We start from the raw sequence: 24,233 nt of genomic DNA on the forward strand, positions 1-24,233 counted from the left end.
CCCCAGAGGAGGCGAAGAAGCGGGCGGAGCCGGTTTAAGGGCAGGGGCGGGTGCGGACGGCCAGGCGGCGCGGGACGGGTCCCAGGTAAGGGTGTCCGCGCTCCAGGGGGCCCCCCTCAGGCTAAGTGGGGCGCGCGCGGGGAGCGGGTGCGCGTCCCGGGCCAGTGGCCTCTACTCCCAGTTCCGCGCAGGTCTGTGGCCCAAGGGCGACCTGGCGGTGGCGGCCCTACTCGGACGAGGATTGGGGTGGGTATCCTCCCAGACCCGCTTGGGGCCGAGGAAAAAGGGGCGGCGCCCCGCCTTTCCCCCCTCCCCCCAACCCCCGAGCCTGCCACTTCTTCCCTTTTCCTGCAAGTGGCCTCTGCCTCCATTTCCTGCCCTTCGGGCCTCCTGCCAAGGATGGTCCACTTCCTCAGGCCCTTAGTCGCTGCTGTGGTCTGGGCGAGTCTGTGAATGTTGCAAAAACTTGTTAGTGCTTTAGGAACTTGGCCGTGGACTGACCCGGGGCCGCTCTTCGGAAGTCGTGTGGTCTCTTTGCGGACTTGGTTTGGTCCTGTGTTGCAGACGAGCTTGAGTTTGCCCCTACCCGTGGCTCGTTCCCGAGAGGGGCCGGCGTTGGGCGGCTTCTCCTCGGGCGCACCTGAACCTGCCCGTGCTTCTCTTCTCGCCCCCGGTAGGTCTAGGAGGTCATCCGTGGTGGATTCAGACGGCTAGTGGCAGCAACAGCTGCACCCAGGCTCGTATCCGTGTTCTTTTCCAGGTAAATCTAGAAACGATGAACCTCGTTGCTTTCAGGTGATTCTTGTGGAGGGAAGCTCTCCTGTCTGGCGGATTCATTTAGAATTGCCAGTGAGGGAGACTTGGCTGATTGCTCTCATTGGAGTTATCTGTGACTTGGTCTCAACCTTCGTAGAACAGTGAACTTTCTACTTTGTCCTGGTCTCCTAACCTCATTTGGGGCGGGGCGGGGTGGGGGGGAGGATTAGGTTTTGAGGATGGATAGTGGGTACTAATGATCGGAGGGGATAGGGTATCTTTTCACTGGGTGAATGACCCATGTTATAAGCACGACAGTAAGATTCTTGGATGTAAGAATTCAAACAATTTAAGGCAATGGTCCTTCAACCTGGAGCAGTATCATTGGAATATCAGGTATGGGCTGAGCATGAAAGGTAGCATTGAAAATTGGGAAGAACAGGAGGGTCCAGATTCTGAAACTTGATTTGCTGTGTGATCTTGAGCAGGGCTTTGCCCTTCTCTGTGCTGCAGAGTCCACAGCTGTGAAAAGGTGATAATAGCTGACCTACTTGTTAGTATTAAACAAAGTAAGGAATGTTTGAGGTGCTGTTTGTGGTAGTGGGGGTAGATGGTTGTTGGGGTGGGAAAAAGGCCACGGACACACATCTCTTCTGTGTGGTTTCAGTTGGGACAGCTAGTCTGTCTTCTGACCCCATCTGGGTCTTTCCTTCCTTTCTATTCATGTTATTTTCCCCTGGAAACAGTGGGTATTCTGATCTGAGATATGAGCAAGATTTCCCAACTATGCCAAAGGAGTAGAACCTTTCCCAAGATTTAGTGTGAAAAAGAGTGGAGGGATAAGTTAATTAGACACTTTATTGTGTGTGTGTGTGTGTGGTGGGAGATATAGGACTGGACATGTAAAGATAGGAAAAGAGAATTAGAGCTGTAAATTTGGTTTCAGTGAGTCTTGGTAGAAGGTGGAAGAAGTGTAAAAGTTCTGATTTCTTGCCTTAATTCAAGGTTCTTGCCTTGGCCCAAGATTAGCTTGAGATGCTGGAAATTTTTAAATCACCCAGTTGAGACAATTCTTTGTGCTACATCACCCCATCCCACAATACTTCTTTGCATTCAGTTACTTAATTCTTATCCACTTAGTGGATTTGTGGATGTTAGAAACATAATTGGAGCTGTTTTCTGAAAGCTAAATGTGGAGACAGTGTAACAACCTAGAAGGACAGTACTAAGTAGCCCGGGAGCTGTAACTTGTCTCAGGGTGATAGCAAGAGGCCCACTTTTCACTGGCTCCAATTACAGATCGCCCTTGGTTTAGGGTGAGGTATGTCCTGGTAAACGCATCATAGGTTACAAATATCATAAGTCAAAGATACATTTAATACACTTCTGAACCTCATCGCTTATTCTGGTCCACCTTAGACCTGCTCAGAGCACTCCTCAGCCTCCATTTGGAAAAAAATAACCTAACACAAAGCCTGTCTTGTAGTGTTGAATATCTGATGTAACCTATTGAATTCTGTATTCAGAGTGGAAGGCAGACTGGCTTTGTGGGTTTGGAGGGTATGGACTGTTCTGTATCAGTTGTTCACCCTCATGATCCTATGTTGAATGGGGCTGTGGCCCATCATCACAGGAGAGGGTCTTTTTTTTTAATTGCAGTATAGATGGTTTACAATGTTGTGTTGGTTTCAGGTGTACAGCACAGTGATACATATATATATACACACACATAAAAAATATATACACATATATACATGCATATATGGAGAAGGGAATGGCTACCCACTCCAGTATTCTTGCCTAAGAATTCTATGGACAGAGGAGCCTAGTAGGCTACAGACTATGGGATTGCAAGAGTTGGACACAACTGAGCGACTAACACACACATATACTTACATATATATATTCATCTTCAGATTTTTCCCATTAAAAGTTACTGCAAGATATTGGATATATAAGTACCCTATGCTATACAGTAGGAGCTTGTTGTTTATCTGCTTTATATGTAGTCGCGTATATATGTTAATCCCAACCTCCTAATTTGTCACCCCTTCCCCTCCCTCCCCTACCTCACCCTCCCTTTTGGTAACCATAAGTTTGTTTTCTATGTCTGTGGGTCTGTTTTGAATATAAGTTCATTTGTATTATTCTTTAAGATCCCCCCATAACTGATATCATGTGGTATTTGTCTTTTTCTGTCTGTCTTACTTCACTTAGTATGATAATCTCTAGGTTTGTCCATGTTGTTGCAAATGAGGTTATTTCATTCTTTTTATGGCAGAGTAGTATTCCCCTGTATATATGTGCCACATCTGCTGTATCCATTCATTTTCCCATGGACATATAGCTTGTTTCCGTGCCTTGGCTATTGTTAATAGTGCTGCTGTGAACATAGGAGTGCCTGTATCTTTTTGAATTAGTTTTCTCTGGATATATGCCCAGGAGTGGGATTGCTGGATCATATGGTAGTTCTATTTTTAGCTTTTTAAGGAACCTCCATACAGTTTTCCATAGTGACTGCACCAATGTATGTATAATCCCACCAACAGTGTAAGAGGGTTCCCTTTTCTCCACACCCTCTCTGGCATTTTATTATTTGTAGACTTTTAAATGATGGCCGTTCTGACTGGTGTGAGATGATTGTAGCTTTGATTTGCATTTCTATAATAATTAGCAATGTTGAGCATCTTTTCATGTGCTGGTTGGCCATCTGTATATCTTTTGGGGAGATATGTCTATATAGGTTGTCTGCACACAAGAGAGTATCTTACTGTATATTGCTAGCCCAGAAAAAGATCAAAATTCAAAATTTGAAGTATGGTTTCTACTGAACATATATTGCTTTTATACTATCATAAAGTTGAGAAATCGTAGGTTACCTCCTAAGTTGGGGGCTGCCTGTACTTCTCAACAAACAGCCCATTGGATGTTTTTCTGAAGTGAATGCAAGTTGCTGAGGAGTCTGAATGAAGGAGAACTGAGCAAGTACCAGAGAAAATGAAGCTATTCTCACCATACCGGGAAGCCTGGGGGGAGGTGAGGAGGAGGAAGGAAACTGGTATTCATTGAGCATTAGATGTCTGCTCACACAGACCCCCTGATCTGACTAATGGCAGCTGAGTATCTGGTCTTGGACACTTGACCATGAGCTGTCTCCTTTTGCTCCTCATTTTTTGGTTCCTGTGAATACAAATATGGGTGAGTATGTACATATTCTTGGATGGTCCAAAAAGTAGAGGGGCAAAGAAGGCAAGAGGACGTGGGAGCTTTTGGGTGAGTGAGAGTAGGAAGAATGGAAGAGAATGTGAATGCTGCTTGTCAAAGAGGGTAGGTGCTTGTGGTTACCATAGCAACCACAGAATGCAAGCCCGGTCTCAATTTCATGTTTATGTTACCCTTAAAAAAAAAAAAGCAAGTGCTTGTCGTTTTCCTGGGTGTTCTCTGTTACTGCTATAGACAAATCTTTGAGTTTTTGCCATTAGAAAAATTGAAACCTAAATGCAGAAACAGGTGTTATTAATTGATAATTGTTAGGGACTTCCTTGGTGGTCCAGTGGTTAAGACTTATCCTTCCAATGCAGCTCCCCTGGTTGGGGAGCTAAGGTCTCACATGCTGCGTGGTCAAAAAGCCAAAACATAAAGTAGAAGCAATCTTGTAATAAATTCAATAAAGACTTTAAAATGGTCCACATTAAAAAAAAGAAAAAAAACTTAAAAAAATAGGTAATTGCTAGTACGTTGTTGTTCTTTGTTGCTTTTGTCAGTGCCTTGTGGGCAATTTTAATATAGTATGTTTTAGGCCCACTGATTGCGAATTAACATACAGAATATTAAGTTCGATCTGATCCAAATTAAAATATTGATACTCCAAGCTATGTAATTTTGCTTGGTATATGAGTTGAAGGAAATAGAGTAGTTTGGCCTTGTGTGACTGCCTACCTCTAAAGTTTATCTTTTGAATGAATTTTCTAGTGCTGTGTAATAAATTGCCCCAAATTTAGCAGCTTGAAACAACAGACATTCATAATCATACAGTTTCTGGAATCTGGGAACAGCCTGGCTGGGTGCTTTTGTTCAGAGTCTCTGCCGAGGTTGTGGTCACTGCCCTAGGGTGGGGCACTCACATGGCTGTTGGGTGGAGGCCTCAGTCCTTACCAAGTGGCTGCCCTACAGGACTCTTCACAACTTGGGAGCTCGCTCTCTTTCTCCTGAGAGCAGGTGATCTGAGAGGGAAAGGGAGGATGATCAGGCTGGAAAATGTGGTAACCTGGTACCTAATCTGGAAGTATACCATCGCTTCTGCCAGCACACAGACCAGCCCGGTGCATTGTGGGAGTGGACTGCCCTTTGGAAGCTTAAGGACCATTAGCATTCTTGGACACTAACTTCAATGGTTTCTTTTTGAAGGTTTTGTTTCATGTGCTTCCTGAAGTCTGTACCACAGGAGATTAAAATGCAGCTGGATTACTATTCTAGAACTTTTAATGTTATACTTGAAACTTTATGTTCTTTCTTCTTGTCCTTCATAATCAGATGCTAGGATTAATTAGCCAAATATTCAGTAGCTTTGGAAATTAGAAATTAAAATCTTGCTAGTTCCTAAACCAAATGGAACATCTGAAGTTCTTTTTTTTTTTTAACCCTAAAACAAATTGGTTCAAAATGATTGCCAAAATGATGATCTTGATGAACAGCATAAAATTAGTCATTAATCATCTGTGTATTTTTTAAACATAAAACTCACTGGCAAAGTAGCTGAAAAAGTCTCAGAGAACCTGGGTGATTGGGTACAAGGCTGTTTATTAAACACTTCTTCCTACCCTTACATATGTGTGAAACTTTCCACAATAAAAAGTTTTGTTTTTTTTTTAAAGGGGGCAGGGAAGAGGCATAATCACAAGAAAAAGTGCTTATAGAGCCCTGACACTAAGACCAGTAAATAAACTATGGCATTCCAGGGTAAAAAAAAAAAAAGCCACTCTTCCAATTACCTTAAATCTTTGGACAGTATTTGCCTAGCAATTCTTCATTTCTCTCTCAAACACTGTGGTTGCTCTGCTCAATTGTGTTCAGCTCATTGTGACCCCAGGGACTGTAGCCAGCTAGGTTCTTCTGTCCATGGAATTTTCCAGGCAAGAATACTGGAGCAGGTTGCCATTTCCTCCTCTGGGGAATTTTTCCCTACCCAGGGATTGAACTCGTGTCTCCTTCGATTCCTGCATTCACAGGTGGATTCTTTACCTACTGAGCCATTTGGAAAGTCTAACACGTTTTAATTATCCACCTGGAGAGAAGGGCCTCATTCTTTTAGTTTCTCAGTGAAATCTTTCTGGAGTGTCTGTCTGTGGAGACAAGGATTTAGGGACCCCGAGCCAGAAGCCTGAGTCAATGATCTGCATATTTTTCCTGTCTTTAAAAATTCTATGATTCTAATGCTTTGATGTGACAAATATCCTTTGACTCAAGCATATTTATAACAAGAAGCTTCATAAATCATGTTAAACTGTAATTTCAGAAAATGAAGTCCTCTGAGAATTGCTTTTGTTCATTCCAACCTAGTTCAAGGCTGTTAAGAGTCACCAGGAGGCAGACTGGAGAAGTCAGCACAATTTGCCTTTCCTTTCTCCCTGTTTTTGGTCCCTTTCCCATCCGCTGCCCTAATTTATGAGCTAGTATCTTCATCTCCTCTTATCCTGCCTCTCCCATCATCCCCCTCCTTCCTCCCACCCCCTTCCGCTAGTAAAAACAGGAAAAGGTCTGTGGCCAGTCATTCACTGTGCATGAGTTGATCCCATCGTAGGGATGGATGGATTTCAGCCAGAGGGGTACCTCTGCTCACCCTCGCGTATTAAGCCTTTTAAAAATCTCAAGTTATATATATTCGTTCATTAACTGTGCCATTTTTTAACTCCTAAAAGGGTTCTACACCCAATTCCAATGTGGGTTGTGTGTGGGGTCACATCACTGAGGAATTCTCTGACCCCAGCAGGGTGTCCTGCAGATCAACTCACCCGTGACACTCGCTACCCAGAGGCAGCATCAGACACCACAAGTCAAGGACTCAGTCCCACAGGACTGGCCACATTTCATAGTCACAGGTCCAGGCTGTGTATCTGCCCAACCGCCTACAACTTGGAGGTACCCACAACACCCTGACTGGATTTCACATGCCAGTCACAAGCCCAGTCATCATCTGTACGCCTGACCCACTGGCTTTCGACTACAGGGTCTCAAAACCCTCTGCTTGGGTTTGGTTAATTTGCTGAAGTGGCCCACAGAACTCAGCGGACCCGTTTAATCACTAAATTACCACTTTATCACAGAGGATGTTAGCAAGTATGAATCAGTAGCCAAGTGAAGAGGTTCACAGGACAGGGTCCTCGTGGAGTTTGGAGGCTCCCATGGTGACTTGCTCCGCTACCTGGAAATTCTCCTGACCTCACCTTTTGGGTTTTTATCAAGGTCCCGTTCCATAAGCATGGCTCATCACATCATCAGCTGCTGGTGGTAGATTCAGCCTCCAATCCCCACCTCCCCAGAAATCAGGGGGTGGGGCTGAAGGTTCCAACCATCTTTGCAAGGTCAGTTCCCCTGGTGTCCTGAGGTGGAGCCCCAAAATCAGCTTGTAGGTGTGCCCCAGTTGTGGTCCTAAGGGACTTGTTGTGAACAATGAGGTGATCATTTCACCTTTATACCTCTGAGTTGGTTTCAGGAACTGAGGACAGGACCAGACATAACGACAGACGCTCCCCCTGCTCTCGTCACTCAGAAAATTCCAAGAGTCAGAGCGGTGAGCCAGAAACTGTGGACAAAGACCAGCTGCACATGAGCATGGGTTTCCCTGGTGGCTCGTTGGCAAAGAATCTGCCTGAAGTGCAGGAGACCCAGCTTTGATCCTGGGTCAGGGAGATCCCCTGGAGGAGGGAATGGCAACCCACTCCAGTATTCGTCCCTAGAAAAACTCTGCGCCTAGCGAGCTACAATCCATGGGGTCGAAAAGATATCCATGGATATCCATGGATACCACTGAGTGACTAACACTTTCACACATGAGCACTTTAATTAGGTTATCTGAATGACCAAATATATATCCTTTATGCTATGCTAAGTCACTTCAGTCGTGTCCGACTCTGTGTGACCCCATAGACAGTAGCCTACCAGGCTCCCCCGTCCCTGGGATTCTCCAGGCAAGAACTCTGGAGTGGGTTGCCATTTCCTTCTCCAATGCGTGAAAGTGAAAAGTGAAAGTGAAGTCGCTCAGTCATGTCCGACTCTTAGCGACCCCATGGACTGCAGCCCACCAGGCTCCTCCGTCCATGGGATTTTCCAGGCAAGAGTACTGGAGTGGGGTGCCATTGCCTTCTCCAATATCCTTTATAACTCACATATCATAACCTCCTAAGTAGGTCTAAAGTCCGGTCACCTTTCCTGTGTCCACTGTCGTTCCCTCAGGCCAGGCCTTCTGGCCCCACCCTGCCCCTCCTCATCAACTCTGGGCCCCTCTGCTTTTCTACACTATAGCTACAAGGACCTCAACAGGCAAGTCTAATCATGTCACCCATTTGCTTGTAACACTTGGAAGGCTTTTCTGTGCTCTCGGCAGAAGGTCTAACATCTCTAAACTGCTGAGCCCCTGGTCCCGCTTTCCTCTCCAGCTTCATCTCATGCCGGGCTCCGCCTCTCCCTTTCTGCTCCAGGCAGCCCTGAGGGCCTTTTTTCAATTTCCTGACAGTACTGTGTGTCTTCTTGCTTCTGGTCCCCCTAAAATCAGGATGAGAAGCGGAGAGTGTGTGAGAGGGATCCTGCAGGGCAGCACTTGGCAGACCCTGCAAACTGGAAGAAGGCACACAGGCCGGAAGGTGCCTCCCGGTCTTGGGGGCCTGGTGGGTGGAGAGTTTGGATTTCATTCACCCTGAGCCATTAAAGGGCTGTGGACACACAGCAGGGACTGCATGAAGATGTTGCAGAGGGCCGAAGTGGCGATAAGAGGTCCACTGGGAGGTTGTGACTGGTCAGTAGTCGGTGGGCGGGCCGAGCTGTGGCAGAGGAGGTGGAGGAAGCAGCTGGCTTTGGGTGGAGTCAGCAGAACTGGTCATGAATTCAGTTGGGGAAGGAGCAAGGGGAATCAAAGGTGACTCATGTATTTGGCTTTAATGATGAGACCTGGATATGATTGGATATGGGGAATGGAGGAGGAGTAGGTTTTAACGTGGCAGGGAAGCAAGAGTTGTACTTTGAGAAAGTACTTTGAGAAAGTTTGAGATTCTTGTGAGACACCCTCCCTGAGAGAGGCAGCACAAGGCAGAGGGGAGTGAGTGAGTCTGGAGGTCAGGAGCGCGCTCCGGCCCGTGTTCTGAGAGTTTGGGGCTGCCGATGAAGCTGCTGAGACAAATGGGATCCCCGAGGGGAGAGTCTAGAGAGGTGAGGGGGAGACTGAGCTCTGGGGGCAGCTAACACTAGGAAGCCAGGTAGGGAAGGAACGCCTGGTAGGAGCCTCTGCTGGTGCCACTGCTGCCAGAGGAACAGCAGGTGCCGTGAGAGGTGCAGGGTGCAGAGGCCCGAGGGAGACGGAGAGGGGTCTGTGGGTGGTCCACTAGGGGCCTTCCCCTTCTGGGCACGGTTTTGTTCCAGTTGCTACAGCTCATTTTAAAAGAACTGGAGAGGATTGGTGAGGAGGAAGGAATGCTTTGATTGGAGTTTGCAATGTGGAGTTTATTGGTGACCTTGATGGGACGGGTCTCCTTGAAGCTGTGCTGGGATGGATTAGAAGGGATGTCGTACATAAAGGTGTGAGGGAAGAAACACTGGACTCCGCTATTCAGAGTGGGGTCTGGGGCTGGAGCATCGTCTCGGGGGCCGAGCAGTACAGAAGCCTGGGCTCCACCCTAGACCTGCTGCATCCGATGTGCCTTTGAACAAGATTCCCTGGTAATTTGCCTGGGAGGCACCGGTCCAGATGACCAGGCCTGCAGAGAATTGTGTCACTGCCTAGAGGGACAGATGGGGACCAAGGGGGTGTGTTTAGGATACAGGTTAAACAGAATGTGTCTGTGTGCTGTTGGAGAGGACCCTGTAGGGATTAAAGGCTGATTAATGATGCAGAAGAAAGAGGATGACGGCAGAATGACGTTCTTGGGCATGGGGGTGGGGCAGCACGGTGTCCAAAATCTGTGCAAGGCTGGCCTCTGCTGAGAGCAGGAGATGAGGAGGGAGCGGGCACAGGTGCTGGTAGATTTGGAGGTGAACAGTGGCCTCTGGGGAGATACGGTAAGGTCACTGGTGGAGAGCTAGCATGGGGAGGGCCTGGGGAGCCTCGCAGGGAGATTTCTGGGAGTGTAGAGTGAACGCTGGCTCCTGGTGTGTGATCATAAACACACTGAAGGTGACGCTTCCTAAGGCTGGCTGAGTGACTTTCTTTCCCGCTCCAGCAACATTTGCACACCAGGCGCAGGTGCTGGGAAGGATCGTGAGCCAGGGGAGGGAGGAGACCGTATTTGCAGGAGGGACTTGGGGCCTCAGGCCCGGCAAAGAGGAGAATGGGCCCATGGCGGGGTGGGGCACCTGGGGAAGCTGCAGGAGTCCAGTGTGCCCGAGTTCAGAGATGGAGGCCAGTGAGCTAGTAGGTAGAGGCTGGGGCAGGACGGTTAGAGGAGAGGACACTGACGATGGCGATGCCCGGCCATGGGGTAGCTTTGGCTCCTTGGCTAATTTCTCTCTCAAGATTTTTCTAGGATATCAGAGGGATATTCAGAAAGCAAAGTGCTTACTGAGAGCCAGGTATCATGATAGGTGTTTTCTTGTTTTTTTTCATAATGACCCTGAGGATACCAATCTCCTGTGTATTTTATACATCAGACTGAGGCTGAAAAAGGCAACTTAACCAAGGTCATTAACTCCCTTGGGGCAGGCTTCAGACTTTAAGCTGAGCAGTTTTTTCTCCTGATCCACACTGCAGTTGGTATATAGCTACAACAACAACAAACAACAAAAAGACAATTGTGGTAAAATATACATAAAATTTACCATTTTAATAATTTTTACATGTATAGTTCAGTGGCATTAAGTACATCATATTGTTGTACAGTCATCAACAGTATTCTGTCTCCTAAAATTTCTGTCATCCCTTTCTGAAACTTCAGTCGCTCAGTCGTGTCCGACTCTTTGCAACCCCACAGACCGCAGCACGCCAGGCCTCCCTGTCCATCACCAACTCCCGGAGTCCACCCAAACTCATGTCCATTGAATCAGTGATGCCATCCAACCACCTCATCCTCTGTCGTCCCCTTCTCCTCCCGCCTTCAATCTTTCCCAGCATCAGGGTCTTTTCCAATGAGTCGGTTCTTCGCATCAGGTAGCCAAAGTATTGGATTTTCAGCTTCACCACCAGTCCTTCTAAGAACACCCAGGACTGATCTCCTTTAGGATGGACTGGTTGGATCTCCTTGCAGTCCAAGGGACTCTCAAGAGTCTTCTCCAACACCACAGTTCCAAAGCATCAATTCTTCAGTGCTCAGCTTTCTTTATAGTCCAACTCTCACCTCCATACATGACTACTGGAAAAATCATAGCCTTGACTTGGTGCCCATTAAACACTCACCCCATCCTCCCTGGCCCCCAGTCTGGCCCCCACTAGTCTGCTTTTCATTTCTATGAACCTGACTGTCCCAGGGACTGTACATTTCCTCCCAGGTGTTTGTTTCAGAGCTTGTACTCTTGTTGCCTGTGCATTTCTGCCGCTCATTGAGTTTTCTGATCCATCAGTTCCAGGATTTCACACCACGTTTGCAGGTCTCTTTTGCCCCACCCCAGTCCACTAAAGGAGCCACACAGTGTCGGGCTCAGAGTGGGGACCCTGAGGCAGGACAGTGGGCAGCTATTCCCAGCCCTGTACTGACCAGTTAAGAGACCTTCCAGGTCACACAGCTCTGCTTGTGTGCGTGTGATGTGCCAGTAGATGATGCAGAAGTGGAAACTCTGGTAGCACACCTCTCAACAGGGTCTTACTGGGATACATCATTCAGGACAGGGCCATGTATGCTAGTTCCGGACTTGACATTCAGCCATCAGGAAGTGAAGTAGCTTTCGTGACTCCCTTGCAGGTAGAAGGAATTTAAGTCTGTCTAAATAGGTGGCCTTCATCAAGGCCTGTGAGATCCCCAGATTCTACTGGGAGTGAGGGTCTTGTAGGAGAGGTCTTTATTTCAGAAGTGATTACACATTCTTTAAAAAAAATCAGAGCTTGAAAATTACCTCCCCTTGTTCCTTGCTTTGCTTGTAGTTCACAAATGTTACCCTTTAAGCAAATTAACTTTTCAGATCTTACTAGTTACCACTTGTCCTTTTGAGGACTCTCAACCCAGAGGGAGAACTTGCTTTTTTTTAATCAAGGACTGAGCGTCTGAGCATCTCCTAAGTGTCAGGCACACGGCAGCTCTCAATGTAGTGGGAGGGACAGACATCCAGGAGGAAAACACTGTTCATCTCAGTGCAGCTATGGGTGGTGGTGGTGCGTATGGGAGCCCACATGGACTGGGAGGGTCAGCTACACTGGGGTGTGGGGCTTGGGGAGGTGGTGGAGGAGATATTCAGGTGGACCTTTCATCAAGAGGAAGGAATAACCTGTGCCCAGAGGTATAGACCAGAGGCTTCCAAGGAGCAACTCAGAGCATTCAGTGGTTTTGTTTTAGTCAATTGAGTTTGTTTTTATTTAGTTTTGTTTGTTTGCCACTCCCCCTCCCCCCGCCTTAGGCAGGAAAACAGATTAGAGATATGCTTTAGGCAACAGAAACAACTAAGAAATTTCCTTAGGCACAGGGGAGCACTAATTTGTTTTGCAGGCCTAATTTCAGGAAAAAAAAAAATTGGAAAGGAACTTTGATCATTTAATTCAGCTTCCGTATTTTCATAGAAATGGAAACTGAGTCTATCTGTATGAGAAGATAAAAATATTCTGTTCCCTGGTGCTGATGGCTGTAGCAGCCACACACAGGGAGGGGACACTCGAGTTTCCTTCTCTGAGTCAGTCCATGTGGGAAAGGCTAAGACTACAGAAAGACTCAGACTTCAGTTGTTTCCTGCCAGGATCATCACTCCTGGAATCCCTGTATCATGAAAAGCAATAAGACAGTACACACTTACCAAATGGAGAGGTCCAGTCTGAGCATCTTCATTTTCTAGAAAGATTTACTGGAGGCTAAGCAGTGGCCCTCATGAATCTGTGGTTGTAGAGACCCTTGGCTGGGTGACCAGCAGCCCCTGGAGCTCAGAGCAACTGTCCTGCTATTCCTGTTACCTGACCACCCAGGTTCAGTTGTCCCCTGCAGGGGCCCTGGCTCCCTTTTAAGAGGCGAAGTCACACAAGAGATGGCCAGTCAGAAAGGCCACTGCCAATCAGAGAGCAATCAAGTGACCATAAATCCTCATTGAAAGCAGTGGGTGAAATGATGAGATTCCTATAAAAACTAGGTGCTCTAATTTTTAGAGTATCTCTGGTATAATTGTAGGGAGTTTGCATATTGGATTGAAACACCCAACCACTGAGGCTACAGTTTTTTTATTTATGTGTAGACTTGTCAAATAAATAAACTTACTTTACCTGGTGATGGTAATCTGTTTTGTGGGTATCTCATCACTAATAACAACAGCCTCAGAATAAGTTCAAAGAAGACTGAAATAACAACCTTAAGAGATTAAAAATTTTTAGTGGCAACTTGTCAAACCTGAGACAATATATTAATATTATTCATTTGTCAACCTTTGTTTTTAAAATAAGGAAGTAGTGGCTTACAGTTTTTAGGCTTTTGACTATAAGTACCAGAAATAATGGTGCTTATAATAAATATATGAGTTTGAGTGAACTCCGGGAGTTGGTGATGGACAGGGAGGCCTGGCGTGCTTTGATTCATGGGGTCACAAAGAGTCGGACACAACTGAGCAACTGAACTGAACTGATTGACCAGAAATAAGATGTGGATGAATCCCCAAATGTCATATATGTGCCATGTGCTAGATTTCATGAGGAGAAGGCAATGGCACCCCACTCCAGTTCTCTTGCCTGGGAAGTCCCATGGATGGAGGAGCCTGGTAGGCTGCAGTCCATAGATCGAAGAGTCAGACACAGCTGAGCAACTTCACTTTCACTTTTCGCTTTTATGCACTGGAGAAGGAAATGGCAACCCACTCCAGTATTTTTGCCTGGAGAATCCCAGGGACGAAGGAGCCTGGTGGGCTGCCATCTATGGGGTCACACAGAGTTGGACACGACTGACGTGAATTAGCAGCAGCAGATTTCACGATGACCATAATTATGTAGTGTGAGTTGCTCAGTCATGTTCGACTCTTTGCAGTGCCATGGACTATAACCCACCAGGCTCCTGTGTCCATGGAGATTCTCCAGGCAAGAATACTGGAGTGGGTTGCCATTTCCTTCTCCCATGATGACCGTAGTTTGGGTAAAATTCGTGTTACTTAGGTTGCAGCATGCTTTATTTGATGATAAAGGGAAATATCCCTACAGTGGCAGGATATGAGAGGGAAAAGGCAGCCCTGGGGCCAGCCTCATGGAGTTTCACCTGTAGTGGGATAAACAGCAAAAAACAAGGAAGTAGAAAAAAAAAAAAGGAACTGCAGGCTGCAGTCAGGGCAGGGGATGGGGGATGTGAGGTCCGGGAGGCCTCTCTGAGCACATGAGGTGTCTGTGGAAAACCACAGGAGGAGGCATCGGGTCTGAGCATTGATGGCGAGGGATCTGGGGGTGGGGTGGGGCGGGTGCGATGGTTGGGGGGACCAGCAACAGAGAAAGTGTGGATCCCAGAGTTGCTGTCTGGGTCCCTGGAGTGAGCTCTGTTCCTGAACATCAGCTGTGTGAGCCAATCCAGGACTTTTTTGCTTAAGTTGCTTTCATCTGGGGGCATATTTCATCGTGGACAAGAGTCCTGACATACAGAGGCAGAGTGCTGGGATTCCCTGGAAGCTCCTTTAGCAGAATTGATGTTGGAGTTCGTGTTGGAGGAAGTGTTCTTATGTATTTTCCCCTGGCCCTGCCTGGATCTCAGTTTCTGGGCTTGAGTTGTTTGTACACTTCCAAGCTCTGTGTGCTGTCACCTGGAGCCTTGGGCAAGAAGGGACAGAAATGTCAGGTAAGCAGCATCATGCCACAGAGGGTTTTTTTCCCTTCTAATTGAGGTATAATTGATTTACATTGTCATGTTAGTTTCAGGTATACAACAAAGTGATTCAGGGGTATGTGTGTGTGTGTGTTCTTTTGAAGATTCTTTTCCATTATAGATTATTGCAGGATATTGAGTAGAGTTCCCTGTGCTGGAACTTGTTCAGTAGAGTTCCCTTGTGCTGGAAGAGTAGGTCCTTGTTCGTTATCTGTTTTATATATAGTAGAGTATATATGTTAACCCCAAACTCCTAACTTACACCTCCCCCGCTTTCCCAAAAGAGGATATACTGGGAGGGTGCAAGTGTATGCCATTGACTCAGAGAGAAAATGAAGCCACAGGAAGGAGCAGAGGATGTGCAGGGCTCAGGCATGGCTGGAACCACCACCCCGGATGTTGCTGGGCCTGGCCAGTGTTTTTCGCCATGTGCGGCTCTGTCCCTCTTTCTTGCTGTAGATCAGCTTCTCCTACTTGGCAAAAAGGACAGCTGTCAGTTTGTGAAACTGAGTGGCCTGCAGACATGCTTTGTTTGCTCACAGTGCTTTTAAAAACAGATTTGAGTTACTAACGTTGAAAAAAGGGAGATTGCATATAAAAACCCAGATTTCTGGTGCCTCATAAAAAATCAAATGACTGACATTCCCAAATCCCAGCTGGGAGACTGCCCTCCTTTTGGAAGGAGCAGTGCATGGTTTGAAGGGCCTCAGTGGTTCCTGCTTCTCTCTCAGCTCTGCCCCAGGGCTCCTCTCCCAGCTGCAACCACCATGGACCCAGCCCTCTCAGCCTCCCACCCAAACTTGGGTCAGGTGCCCTCCTTGGAATCAGCATCTCCCCCAGGATGGGGCCAGATACTAACATGGATCTCTCATCTGCCTCAGCCCTGTCCTCCTCCTGTAACAGCCTTGAGGCTGGCGGAGGGGAGCCGTCTCTGGAAAGGATGCTAGGCAGACAGTACTTTAATTGTGTATGTTGTGTGTTATGTAGTGAAATCTTTTTAAAATTCACTTTACCACATGTACTTTGAAGTACACACATACATATGTACACATATGTGTACATAATAGATACGCATATATTCCTTTTATTCTTTTCCATTATTATCTATCTCAGGAGATGGGATATAGTTCCCTGTGCTATATAGTAGGACTTTATTGTTTTTCCATTTCCTATGTAATAGTCTGCATCTGCTAACCCCGAACTTCCAGTCCCTCTCCCCACCATGTGGCCACAGTCTGTTCTCTATGTCTGGGAGTCTGTTTCTGCTTTGTAGTTAGGTTCATTTATGCCATATTTTAGATTCCATGTATAAGTGATATTATATGGTATTTGTCTTTTTCATTTAGTATGATAATCTCTACTTGCATCCATGTTGCTGCAAATGGTGTTATTTTGTCTTTTTATGGCTGTGTAGTATTCCATTGTATATATGTACTATCTTTGTCCATTCATCTGCTAGTGCAGGTGAATGGACAACTTCTATGTCTTGGCTATCATGAACAGTGCTGCTATGGACATAGGGGGTGCATGTATTATTTCAAATTAAAGTTTTGTTGGGATATATGTCCAGAACTGGAATTGCTAGATCATATGGTAGTTCTGTTTGTAGATTTTTAAGGAACCTCCATATTAGCTGCATCTATTTGCATCCCCACCAACAGTACAGGAGACCCGGGTTCGATCCCTGGGTTGGGACGATCCCCTGGGGAAGGAAATGGCTAACTGACTCCAGTATCCTTGCCTGAAAAATCTCATGGACACAGGAGCCCGGTGGGCTGCAGTCCATGGGGTTGCAAAGAGTCAGGCATGACTGAGCGACTAACACTAACAGTATAGGAGGCTTCCCTTTTCTGTACACCCTCTCTAGCATTTATTGTTGATAGGGTTTTTGATGATGGTTGTTTTGACTTGTGTAAGGTAGTATCTCACTGTAGTTTTGATTAGCATTTTTCTAATAGTGACACTGAGCATCTTTTCATGTGCCTTCTGTATGTCTTCTTTGCAGAAATGTCTATTAAGATCTTTTGTGCATTTTTTGATCATGTTATTGTTGAGTTGTATGAGCTGTTTGAATATTTTGGAGATTACGCAAAGGGCCTGTTATTCTTAATGTGTTATTATTGTAAGCAGTCCTCTGCTTTTTTATTTTGAAGGAGAGTTGGGACAGCTTTGGAGAAGTTTAGTGATTTATGGCAAGAAATAAAATAGCATGTGAAAGTACACACCCACTGTTTTACTGGGTGATTAAATGTGTGGTTTGACAACATTGCATCTGGAGACAGGCAGTCTTGCCGTAGACACGTTCTCCCACCACACACGTCATATGGAAGATTTGAGTGTGTAAGCAAATCTGTGAAATACTGCCCTGAATTGAATGTCTAGGTTTCACTGAGAGAAGATGAAGCAACTTGTACTTTTTTTCCCCTCAATATAAAGATTGATAAGCAGACCATCATTAAGAAACTAAAGTAGTAATTTAGTCCTGGGAGTGTGTCCATCAAAAATTGAAACATAAATTGGAATTTATGATGTAACATGGCTTATCCATTTGTTTTTATGGATGATTTAAGGTAGGATTCCAAAGTGTTGCTATAAATACACTAACAATGTTCCAAACCTGATTTAGTAAAAATTAAAATTTAGGTATTGATAGAATTTGATAAAGTATTAACAGACATGTTTCCTGGTTTGTAGAGTTTCTGTCTGTCGCTTCTTTTTCTGGCTCTGCTGGGTCTTCAGGGACTTCTCTTTTATGGCCTGTGGGCTGTCTAGTTGTGGTGCGTGGGCTTGGTTGTCCCACAGCATGTGAGATCTTAAGTTCCCCAACCAGGGATTAAACCCATGTACCCTGCATTAGAAGGCGGATTCTCAACCACTGGACCACCAGGGAAGTCTCTTCTACTCTATTCTAATTGTGAAAATTCAAGAATGAATTTTCAAATCAGAATCACTTTGTTTCTTTAAATTTATTTCATTCTTTGGAAGTGAGCATTTGTTCTAAACCTTCATGATTTTGCCCTATCCTTGGTAAAATTCTACACTTTCCCAAGACAGTCTTTTAAAAACTTTCTTTCTTATTTACTCAGGGATCCTCTATTTCTATAGGCTTTACAACTGCAGAGTGAATATATGGAGATGATTATAGTACTTGAATTTGAAGAACAGAAGTTCAATAGAAAAGTCTGTGGTGAATAAGATTCTCTGGTTAGGTGGTGAGTATGAAGAGGAAAAGAATTCATTTGATGGGATGAATGAAAAATAAAGAGATCATCTCTAGGGATGACATCGAAGAGCTGAGTGATGGTATTTCTCATCTCCACCAGGATACTAGAAAAATCAGGAAAATAATTTTGAATAAGTTTGTGAAAAGTGAATCAATTTTCTTAAGATAGCAATGAATTATGGCCCTTGAAAAAACGAAGGTGGTAGCATACTGTTAACTGTGAGGTTGTCAGCTAACAGTTATTAGAAAGCAGGAATTCCAGATTGCTTCCACCCAGGTGAGTATTCTAGCTGTTTCAAAATTTAAGGTGACAAATTGGCTCCAATCTTAGTTCATTCAGTTAATATTTAAATATGCTTTCTGTGATAGGTAATGGGTGACATTGCAGTAAACAAAATACAGACTCTGTTCTCAAAGAACTCAGTCTGATGGGATGGTTTTCAATCTACACGTGAATTGGAATCACCTGGACACAACCTAGGTTTCCGTGTGCCTAATTTGGAATCTCTAGGGGAGTGGGACCCAGGCACCTATATTTTTGTCCTCATTATTTTAAAAAGCTGTTTAGTGTGGAAATTTTCAAATTTAAACAAAAGGGCAAAGACTAATAAAACAAACTGCCTTGTGTTTATCAATCAGCTTCAACAGTTTCTGACCAGTTTATGGCTAATCTTATTTCCTCTATGTCCCTACTCACTCTCTTCCCCTTGATAACTTTGAAACAAATTCCATATTTCATTTAGCTTCATTCGTAATGAAGTTAAATGTAGTCACTTGAAAAAAATTTTTAAAATAATAATTCCTTAGTATTATCCAATCCAGCCAAATGTTCAGAATTCTCTAGTCTTCTTATGTGTGTGTTTGTGTGTTCAGCTTGGGATCAGAATAAGGTCCATATATTTTAATCAGTTGATATGACTCTTAGGTCTCATAATTTACAGGTTCCCTCTTCATCTTTTTTTCTTGAACTTTGTTGACGGAACTGGGTGGCTTATTGCGCAGAGCTTCTGAAGCTTCTGTGTTGCTGACGGTGTGTCTGGTATATTCAGCATATTCCTCTGTGGCCTGCACTTCCAGTAATTCAGTAGTTAGATTTAGAAGTTTTTGTTGTGTGTTTTTTTTTTTGAAAGACTACATCTTTCATGGTTTTGTGTCTTTCTCAAGATGTCAAGTTGTATCTGTTTTGTAATGTTAGCAGCCACTGATGTTCAACTTCTTTTCCTTTTTTTGGCTGCATCACACAGCCTGTGAGATTTTAATTCCCCTTTCAGGGATCAAACCTGCACTCTTGTCAGTGAAAGCACAGAGTCCTAACCACTGGACCGTCAGGGAATTCCCCTGATACCTTGATTTCTTAACTCATGAGGAGTTGCAAAGTGGTGATATCCCAAATTTTATTGTTCTTGATTAGTTAGACTATTTTGTTAAGGGAATCTTCGCTTCACAGTTGGCATGAGGGAAGCAAGATAAATTTTAATTCTTTTCCTTTACCAGTTTTTAAAATAATGATTTGTTTATTAGTCCTCCAAAGGTGATGAATAAGGTGCTTTTTGGTATAATATCATTGTGAACAGGCTAGATATGTTTCAATCTATTGGAGTTATTATCTTTCTGATCTATAATTATTCATCTTTGACTCGTCTCTTCAGATTGGCTGCTGAGCATGTTTGTGTACATGTGCACATGTGTGCATTTAAAAATTATGATTTTTGTAGCTAACAGCATTTATTGCTAAACTATAATAAAAACCTCTGGGGAGGGCTGCTGCTTTAATTGCTTACCTTCTAGAATCACTGTTCACAATGTAACATTCGAGCCAATGTTTCCTTGAAGGTAGATGAGAAATGTACTTTTACTACAGAAAATTGTTTAAAATGTGTCCTTATTTTTATTTTTTAGAGCTCTTCTCTCATCGTTCGTTCATTCTTTATTCATTCTCTGGGCATCTCTAGGTCTCTGATTCTCTGTAGGCCCTGGAGACATGCACATGAAGAAGACACTACCTACCTCTCTGTCCAGGGAATGCGTGTGAGACTGTTTACAAATCAGAAGTTTGTGTCATATCATTAAAAAGACAGTGATGTAGGGACTCAGTGCTGTCAATTTCTATTCTCACGAATACCCACATACACAGTCATTTTGTCACGATGATGTAATATTTTGTGTTAGATGTAATAATAGGTGTTAGATGCTGAGAAATAGGATTTTCAGTGCTGATGGAAATGACATTGCCTGCATAGATGGTGGGAGAAGGCAATGGCACCCCACTCCAGTACTCTTGCCTGGAAAATCCCATGGATGGAGGAGCCTGGTAGGCTGCAGTCCATGGGGTCGCTAAGAGTCGGACATGACTGAGCGACTTCACTTTCACTTTTCACTTCATGCATTGGAGAAGGAGATGGCAACCCATTCCAGTGTTCTTGCCTGGAGAATCCCAGGGACAGTGGAGCCTGATGGGCTGCCGTCTATGGGGTCACACAGAGTCGGATACGACTGAAGCGACTTAGCAGCAGCAGCATAGATGGCATCACTGCGCTCTTCTTTTTCATATTCAGTGTTTATTGTCTCTGCAATCCATCTGTCTCCTGGGCTCCTTCATGTCTGAGAATGCTGTTTTGGGGGAGGGTCCTTCATGACCTAATTTAGATCAGGTTGTTCCTAGTTTGGATTGTAACAGGAAATGGTTTGAACAGTTGGGAGTTGTCCTGACACTTAGAATAGTGCTGCTTACTCAAGTGCAGAGTCTGATTCATAAGTAATCTGTGGAGACACTTTAAGACCGTGCAAATATCCTGTTCCTCATCTCAATCTCCCCTTTAGATTTAGCATCTACTAACCATTCTTGCCTGAATCAGTCTTTACTCTGATAGCTGCAAAATGTTGATTTTTTTGTTTTTTTCACTTTCCCACCCCTGTGTTTGTTTGCCTGCTGTTGGCATTCTTCCCTAAGGGGAAGCCCTCCTGTCTCCCTTGTTTAATATCTTTTATAGGTATGGATTCGTGAATTCCTCATTTTTTAGTGTCTGCTTTCCTTACTGCCAGTAATTATTTTGGTGCTTAAAGTGTCCCAGGTTTAGGATTCTCTCCCATTTTGATTATCTCAAGGATTAAAAACATGAATAATATTCTGAGAGACTGAAATATTATGATGATGGCCTGTTAGTAGTATCCAGGTTACTATCTGAAGAAGAAGTGCTAAATGCAGTTCTTGGCGTGTGTAAAGTGTTGGATCACTCCCTGTGTGCGTTTGTGCACCGTCTTACCCAGGACACTTGAATTTTATGAGGACTGAGGAGTAAATTTGTTCCTGAATTTTTAAATTCTCATTTGATTTTTATGACAACCCTATGATACAGACAAGGTACTATATTTTTCATTTTGACTCCACCTACCAATTTGTTTTCTTCCAGCCTAGGAAAGACTCATGACCATGTTAGCCCAGGGGACTGGGGCGCAGTAGAAACCACCCCCTCCTCACAACACACATTTGCATGGTTTATGTTTGCATATCATGATTTATTTTCGGAATTTCACTTCTCAGATAAATATGCATTCTTGTATTTGAATCAACACTAAGTGGTAGGGAGCCCAGTCTAATGCTAGTGAGCCCTATAGAATATTACACAGGACAAGCACCACCCAGCTCTCTGCTTCCCTGCCAAGCCATCTAAATGAAGCTGGCTTGATTTTCTGTGTGGGAGGGTAGATGTTCATTCTTACTGACCCGAAGCCTTCCAGCAAGGTTGGGTTGGGGGACCCACCCTGCAGTGGCTCCCTGTTTCTGTAGGATATGTTTCTAAAGACAGTGTTTTAGATTCATTTGTAGATGAACAGGGCTTCGCAGGTGGCACTAGTGGTAGAGAATCTGCCTGCCAATGTAGGAGGCGAAAGAGTTGCAGGTTCAGTCCCTGGGCTGGGAAGATGCCCTGGAGGGGAGCGTGGCAACTCCACTCTAGCATTTTTGCCTGGAGAATCCCAAGGACAGAGGAGCCTGACGGGCTACAGTCCATAGGGTCACAAAGAGTCAGACACGACTGAAGCGACAGCAGACACGCATGTAAATGAACAGTCTGGCTTTTGAGACCCAACACCTGGCACTTTCCTGCCTCACACCTGTGCTTCACTGTCACGTGGCATCAGGACCCGCCAAGACGCTTCCTGCCACCATTGCTTGGCACGTGCCCTCTGTTCCAAGTGGAAAGCACCCTTCTCTCACGCCCACTGCTGAATGAACTCAGACTCAATGTTGAACATTTCCCTGCTTCTTTTCCCAGAGTTCATTACACTTTCCATCAGACCTTGGCCCATCTTTATCACTGCATGTGGGCAGTTCTGCTTCCATGCTCTGTTTATATGTCTTCCCTTAGATTGAGTTTTCTAAGGGCAGAGATGCACAACTTAGCACAGAGTCATGTTTACAAGTTTTTCGGACAAAAAATGAAGCCTACTTTAGAGCTTTCCTGTTAGTGGGTAGAGACATAGTAAAGGGTGTCTGCTGGTGTGTTTCTCAAGTCCCCAGTAAAAGACCTCCTACTCTAAGGTGTGAACTTGCTAGGACTTGGTGTTATGGGCCCTGAAGGAAAGTCTGTGTTGTGGCTTTTGGGTATTGGTGACGAACTCAAACAGTTCATGAAAAGAGTTTAAGAGTTCTGGGAGAGGTATAATTGCTTTGTAAAAAACAGATGTCTGCTGGTTAGGGATGGCAGGTACTGATGTCTGCAGCTTCCATGGAAACATGTGAGAAAGCCCAGTGGATTGATGGATGGGGAGAGGGATGCCCGGTGACTGGGTCTGCGATAAAGCAAAAGTAGCAACATGTTGACTATAGAATCCAGGTGATAAGAATATGGGTTCCCTATGCAACTCTTTCTGCTTTTCTGAAAATTTGGAACTTTTCATAATAAAATGCTGGGGGAAAGGACTGCTGTGTTATTTTTTAAGAACACATTTATTGGTGAAGCTTATCTGTTATAAACATGAAATCATCAATGTGACCTTCCTGAGCCTCACTGCCGTGTTTTATTCCTGGTATTTCTTCTCCTTTGTAGCCACTTTCTTCACGGCTCAGTTCTCCTGCAGGACTGAGGAGATGTCCCCTGACCTTCTGCTCTGGTTTGGAAGTCCCTGCTCTATACTTCTGAAGCCTCTGTGGCCACTTCCTTCAGGGCTCAGTTCTCCTGCAGGACTGAGGGTCATGTCCCCTGACCTTCTTCTCTGGTTTGGAAGTCCCTCCTCTGTACTTTCTGCTGTAGAATCTGTCAGCCCACACTAGAATCATTTACTCAGCTTCCGTAACTAATCACTAGACTTTGAGTTTCTTGAGTGCAAAGAGTCCTTCTGAAATGCTTTCAGTCTAAGTAACAATGAAGAGACTCAGAATGACTTAAGCAAATAGGGATTTATCATCTCCAGGGACAGGAGTCTGGAGGGTTGGCATCTGCCATTTCCAGGTCAGGTCCAGGGCCGGGACACGGCTGATCCTCCTGCCCTCTCCTTCTTCATGTCAGCTGCTCACGGGTCATACAGACTGTATAGCCACCATGATTATTTCAGTTCTTGAGCTCTGAACACAGACACTTTGGCAATATCTGTGGATTTGTCAAACCAGTCCTCAGTCCATTTATTATGGTTTCTTCTAGAGAAACTGACTTTGCATTTTGAAAATAATAGCTCAGAATTAGATGTCTACATGTGTTTGAAAGCACCCTTGCCTCTAATCTGGAAAAGGATTTCTCTATTTTCATACAACTATAATAATTCATGGAAGCAAGGTTCCTTCAGAGAAATAATGTGGCAGGCTGGTGTTCTGGAGTTTGCAGCCTCAGGCACTGGCCTCAGCCCTGTAGTGAGCAATGGTCGTGGCCTAGAAATTCGGTCAAAAGCAGTTTCACCACCTGAGCCTTTGGGGAGGCCTGCTCCTCAACCCACTTACCCTATTTTAGTAACAATTCAAATGTGCTTAATTATCTAGTTAATTGCTTAGAACACTTATTAAAAAGCACATAATTGGAAAGTGAAGAGGAACTAAAAAGCCTCTTGATGAAAGTGAAAGAGGAGAGTGAAAAAGTTGGCTTAAAGCTCAACATTCA

General features: G+C 44.8%; 1 protein-coding gene across 6 annotated transcripts in view; it reads left to right on the forward strand.

Moving 5' to 3' along the window:
- The window catches only part of RALB (v-ral simian leukemia viral oncogene homolog B), a 75,349-nt gene that overhangs the window by 27,057 nt on the left and 24,059 nt on the right, over positions 1 to 24,233 (forward strand). The window contains exons 1-2 of one of the 6 annotated variants that reach the window (XM_010860810.1): positions 23 to 85; positions 678 to 760. The exons of 2 other annotated variants lie outside the window; for them this stretch is intronic. The gene's annotated coding sequence lies outside the window, so the exon portion shown is untranslated. 3 more of the 6 variants (XM_010860809.1, XM_010860811.1, XM_010860812.1) reach the window with 3 other exon arrangements.

The sequence above is a fragment of the Bison bison genome, unplaced genomic scaffold, assembly GCF_000754665.1.
Source record: "Bison bison bison isolate TAMUID 2011002044 unplaced genomic scaffold, Bison_UMD1.0 scf7180017864471, whole genome shotgun sequence".
NCBI classification, from domain to species: Eukaryota; Metazoa; Chordata; class Mammalia; order Artiodactyla; family Bovidae; genus Bison; species Bison bison.